This window comes from Palaemon carinicauda, chromosome 27 (assembly GCF_036898095.1).
Source record: "Palaemon carinicauda isolate YSFRI2023 chromosome 27, ASM3689809v2, whole genome shotgun sequence".
Classification (NCBI taxonomy): domain Eukaryota; kingdom Metazoa; phylum Arthropoda; class Malacostraca; order Decapoda; family Palaemonidae; genus Palaemon; species Palaemon carinicauda.
Genome location: NC_090751.1, coordinates 73435707 through 73441943, shown reverse-complemented (window position 1 = coordinate 73441943; position 6237 = coordinate 73435707). Strand labels below are relative to the sequence as shown.

General features: G+C 42.2%; 1 pseudogene; it reads left to right on the top strand.

Moving 5' to 3' along the window:
- Positions 1-1384: 1384 nt before the first annotated feature.
- LOC137620453 (uncharacterized) lies at positions 1385-2320 on the top strand (annotated as a pseudogene).
- Positions 2321-6237: the final 3917 nt, after the last annotated feature.

The window sequence follows — 6237 nt, the reverse complement described above, 5'->3', positions numbered from 1 at the left end:
CAACAGGTGATGCATACTGCCTCCGTGGAGATGTGGCACTACAAGGTGTTCCCAACTGTGTGAAGGTTGTAGATGATATCCTCCTTTCCGACAAGGATCTCCCTTCCCACCTACAACACGTGCACCAGATGCTAACCAGATGCCGTCAATATGGCATCACCCTCAACAAGGACAAGTTCACTGTAGCTGCCCCTAAAGTTAACTTTTGCGGTTATGTCTTATCATCCGATGGTATTGCAGCAGACCCTGACAAGGTATCAGCTATACGGGACTTTCCTACACCATCTAACGTGACAGATGTCAGGTCGTTTATGGGTCTTGTCAATCAACTTGCCGACTTCACTTCAGACATTGCAGCAGCAGCACAGCCCCTACGCCCACTTATGAGCCCCAAACGCTCATTCGTCTGGACGCCTGACCATGAGCAAGCATTTAAGAAAGTCAAGACAGCTCTGACTTCACCTCCTGTCCTAGCACCCTTCAATCCTGCCTCGCCTGTAGTTCTACAAACAGATGCCTCATGCCTATATGGTCTCGGCTATGCCCTACTTCAAGATAACGGCCGAGGTCAGATGCGTCTCGTCCAGTGTGGCTCTTGTTTCCTTACGGATACCGAGACTCGTTACGCCACCATAGAGCTGGAGCTACTTGCAGTCACTTGGGCTATAGCTAATTGCCGCCTATACTTGTCCGGACTTCAGCATTTCACCTTAATGACTGATCATCGTCCCTTGATACCGATTCTCAATCACCACACTCTGGATGTTATTGAGAATCCACGCCTTCAACGTCTCAAGATGAAAGTGGCCCCCTACATCTTCACTGCAGTATGGCGCGCAGGGAAACAACTTTGCATACCAGACGCCCTGTCTCGCTCCCCAACCAGTTGCCCCACACCTGAAGATGAAGAAGAATGCACTACTTCGACTGCACATGTCAGGCGTATCGTTGCCAGACCGCCACTTCTACTGACAACCAGGCAACAGGACCCATCATCGAAGAGAATAAGTCTCTACAAGAGATCCGCATGGCCGCATCTCAGGATCAAGATTACAGTCGTCTCGTTCATTACGTATCCAATGGCTTTCCCACCAACAGCTATGATCTCCACGCTTCCGCCCTCCCGTATTGGAAGCTGCGGGACAACCTTTACGCGGATGGAGAGTCGGTATTGTATGGACCCCGGATCGTCATCCCTGCAGCCCTCCGTCGACGCACCTTGGATCGACTCCATGACAGCCACCGAGGGATTGAAGCTACTCGACGTCGTGCAATGCAGACAGTATTCTGGCCAGGCATCAATGCAGGTATTAAGAGTAAAGTAGAAAGCTGTGAGGCCTGCCAACAGCTTCTCCCTAGTCAGCAACAGGAACCTTACGTGTGTGACGACCACCCATCCCGGCCCTTTGAAAACGTGTCGGCTGACTTCTTCCACGTAGCAGGGAAATCCTTCCTTGTTATTGCAGATAGACTTTCAGGCTGGCCTGTGGTTGTTCCCCGTGGACGTGACACAACTACAGCCAGAGTTACAAGAATGTTCTGTGTTTTCTTCCGCAAGGTTGGTGTTCCACTCCGCTTACGAACTGATGGAGGACCCCCATTTTCCAGCCACGACTTCAAGCAATTTGCTGACAGCTTTGGAGTTCATCACATCATCACATCTCCACATTACCCTCAGTCTAATGGACACGCAGAAGCTGCCGTGAAAGCCGTGAAACACCTTATCCTCAAGACCGCCCCATCCGGGAACATAGATTGTGAAGCCTTTGATAGAGGACTGATGGAGCCTCGGAATACACCGAACCCTGCTGGACGCTCCCCTGCGCAGATTCTCTATGGCCATCCTCTCCGCACTTGTGTTCCAGCCCACCCCAGATCATTCAAAGAGGAGTGGCAAACTAAGACCGAAGATTACGACCGCCGCACTGCTGCCCAAACCGACCTGCCCGTGAGCCTTTACAACTCTCATGCCCACCATCTACCCAAACTCACCATCGGCCAATGAGTCAGGATACAGGATGCAACGACACTTCAATGGGACAAGATTGGTACCGTGATGGGCCGCGGAATGGCCAGAAAGTATGAAGTACTCCTTCCAAGTGGTCGTGTATGGTTTCGAAACCGACGACATTTACGCCCAGTGGCTAATATAAGTGATGACACCTCCCCCCAAGACCTTGTGTCCCCTTGTTCTGGCCAGGAAAGAGAGCCATCATCCAAACCCTCCAATGTCCCTCGTCATTCACCTCGTCTAGCTCAGAGAAATTACCGTTCCGCTCGAGACACTGCTACGAGCGTAAAGGGGGAGGGAGGTGTATAGATATCTAATATTATGCCGTATATTATTTACATTACGTACAGTTATGAACATTAATGTACATTTGCTTTATTATTATTTCGTAGAAGAATGATATTTATTTCCATTTATCTTTTCCCTTTACATATACTGTAAGACCACTTTTTCATTATGCATCGTGGCAACAATGTAATTATATGTGTCAACACTGCTTTTCTTTCCGCCATGTGCATATAGTTATCAGTCGTTGTTCAGTGCTCACTGTATCGACAAGCATGGGCCTGCTCCCCGCTGCTTGTCACATTTATGTCCGTTTATCTTCATTATACAAGATTTTGATGAACCTACTAGTTTAAATTGTCACCCTCCATTACATTTATCACATGGATGTATGTGGCAGTATCACACACACATTGTTTTTCAGAGTTACTTGCTATGAATTTTGCTTTCTACATATGTAACATTTCACTATTTTGTTTCTTGGTTTTTAGCTACCCATATTTCTCCGTATGTTCTGTTTTTCAAAGATATTTGCTAGTTCTTATTTTATGTATATGTAACCTTTGGGTATTTTTTTCTTGATTTTTAGTTACTCATATTGTATTTCTTATGTATGAATATTGTTACAGTTCCTATTTTCTCATGGTAAAATGGACAACTACTATTATGATATGTGTGAACTTGCGTTGTTCTGATTTTGTAATTTGATTGCTAATTGTTTTTCTTTTGTGAGAATTTGGGTTTGTGTAATCGAAGCGAAACACAGCAGAGCAGTCACGTTTGGGTTTTGTTTGCTTGTCTTAGTATCAGGTAAAGTAAATATGTTTCTGACACTCAGACGTTGTTGGGGCTTGAATTGAAAGTAAAATTTGTAGTTATTCTTTTCTTGGGAACCTACCATAGTTCAAGGAGAAACTGTAACTTGGTAGGGGGGAGTTTGTCACAATTAAAACGAAAAACTTAAGAAATGGGGTGATGTGATTAAATTCTTCTACTGTTTTCGCTCGGCTACCAGATATCATGTCAGCTTGGCTGGCACCTGATAGGTGATAATTAGACCATTTATTGTTTTCGACTTTGTCATTGTAGGCAAGGAGGCCGTTGACAGAGACTTGAAGAGGGTACCCATACCTAGGACCCCCCAGGCAAGATGACATGAACCCCCTAAGGTGCCCATGAATCACGCCACCAAAGCCTACCACACCTTGGATCAGTTTAAAGATAGCCACGATTAACGGGTAACGTCCTTTCCCATTTGTGCCACTTCTAAAAGCTAAGAACTTGTATTTTGTTACCATGATAACATAACTTAGATTGGTCTCCCGTTGCTGTAGTCTTCGTAAACGGCCAAGCCTAAATTTGCATTAAATACCTGTAAGAGCACTCATTCAGTATTCATTTAAGGAAATTGACTTTTTAATGACTCTCGTTGCTACCACTGATGATTTATTTGTTGTAGTTATGACAAGTGCTCAATGACTTTGTATTCTCTAATTGGAAAATATATTTAGTTGAAAGAAAAGAATAGCATCTGTCTTATCCCTGTCTCCTTGATTTATTATTAATTAATTTGCTCGAGATTTGGGACAATAATTTTTAAAAGAAATTTTTTGTTTGCCAAATACAGAGAGAGAGAGAGAGAGAGAGAGAGAGAGAGAGAGAGAGAGAGAGAGAGAGAGAGAGTGTGTGTGTGTGTTAGCGAGCGAGAGGTAGTTAGTGTAATGATTAGTTGTTGCGAGAAACTTGGTATAATTGAGGTTGTTTGTTTATGTTTTTAGCTAGGTTAGGAGAGTGATGAATGTCTTGGGCAAATGGTTTTTTTATTTGACTGCAGCCAGAGGCAGTTGTGTGTGTGAATGCTGGATTATCATTTTTATTCTTTTACCAGCGTGGAAGTGTTTGTTTATTTCAGTAGCCGTAATTCCTTTATTGGAGAGATCAAATTGATTTTTTTGAATGCTGACCAATTGTTGATGACCTGGATTGTTTTGAAGGACCTGATTTTTTTATTGTTCTGTAAGATTATGACGATTATGATGATGATGATGATGATGGTGATGATATAGAGTGCCCAAATCAAGTGAGGCAGGTGTAGCAGATTGCCACAAAGTTATCTGTCTGCCACCGAGTTATTGTGCCAAGTGTTGTGTCTGCCAGAGAGTTGTGGCATTCGGCTAAAAGGACTGTTGGCCCTTGTGTGGACAAAGGGGTCCACACATAAACAAATATTTGTGTATTTTATTTTTGATAGTTGTGTACGCGCACGCACAGTTATATATTTTTCCTATTGTTCTACTTTATGGTTATTTTTGTTCGTATTTTATTATTAAGTTAATGGTTAGTTTTAAGTATGGTTATTCTTTTGATTGGTGATTCGGTTTAGTTTTAAGTTTATAGCTTTTAAGGATTAGCTATAGATAATAGATTCATTTGAATGTAGTTGATTCTAGTTTTAAGTGTTTTGTTGTAAGGAAATAGAGGTTTAAGGTTATGTTTTGTCTTTATTTCCCTTCTGTGCAAGAGTCCAGCTGTAAGATTACGATGGTAGAAAGTTTGTTTTGAGGAGACTATTGTCAGTATGTAAGATTCAAGGGTGTGGGGGTTGCTTTTGTGTGCATCCCGCCACATTATTTTTGGTCCTTCGAACCGGATTTCCTTGCCTAAACCCTTCATTTGTCCTTACAGGTATTCCCATATTACTCGCCCTAACACTCCTATCTACTACACTATCAGCTACTCTCATCGATCCTCTCATAACAGCATCTCTAAAACTAACAAATTCTGGCACACTTCCTCCATTCCAGTTCTCACATTCACAGATTTACTTTCTTTCATACATATATCTAACTCGTAATCCTCAACTATCTCTAAAATATCATCCCATGTCAATCCTTCCTTTGTCCACCTCATTTTATCCTTCTGTTTCAAATTAATAAACTCAGCAACATTCTCAGGTACAGTAGCCAAAAACTTCTTCATTAATTCCTTATTCTCATTTATGCCTTCATCCCCATACTTCTTCCTAGATAACGTTTCCAAACTACATACATACATTGATATCGCTTCTCCTGCATTCATCCGTGCCTCATCAAAATTATTCTTACGTTTGTACCTAACACTCTCTTTCATACGTTATACCTGCTCAATTATTCTCTTTTTTACACTTTCATAATCAACATCTCCTACACTCATTATCACACCATACATCGTCAACAAAGGCCCTGTCAAATATTCTCCTAACTCCCTGGCCCAAACTCTCTTATTATCACCATACTTAGCCTGACAGAACCTTTCATACTCCCTACAAAAGTCATACACATCCCTACTTCTATGTTCATTAAACCTCTCACACCTAGGTACCTCTCTCATAACCACTGTCTTACAAATTTCAACTTCATTCTCACTACTATCTTCACTGCCTAATCCCTTCTTGTTTCCTTCTTCCTCATTTGAATATGATGAATATAATTCAACACTTAAATTCCTATCCTTAACCATTCCCTTCTTACTCTTTTTCTTACTTACCACTTTCACCCATTCATGATCATCCTCACTCTCATCCTGACCTTTCTTCTTTTCCCTCTTCATATTACTTTTATCTTTCTTCTCATTCTTCCTATCACATTTCTGTTCATCCTTACTACGCCTATTTCCCTTATCTTCAATCTCACTATTCCCTACCTTCCCCATTATCATTTACCTTAGCCTTCTCTTCCACTATCAACCCTTTACCCGAAGCTGAGGACACTCCTCCGACTGAACCTTCACCCATGAAAGTTTTCATCATTCCCATTACTTGCGCCATCATAGCTTCCATTCGTTCCTCATTCTCATGCATCCTTATCTCCAAACCCTCTTCCACTCTTTGTACAGTTCCTCGAATTTCCCTCAGCTTCCTTTGCATCTCCTCTTTCTCACAACTCAACCTCGCATACTCTAAC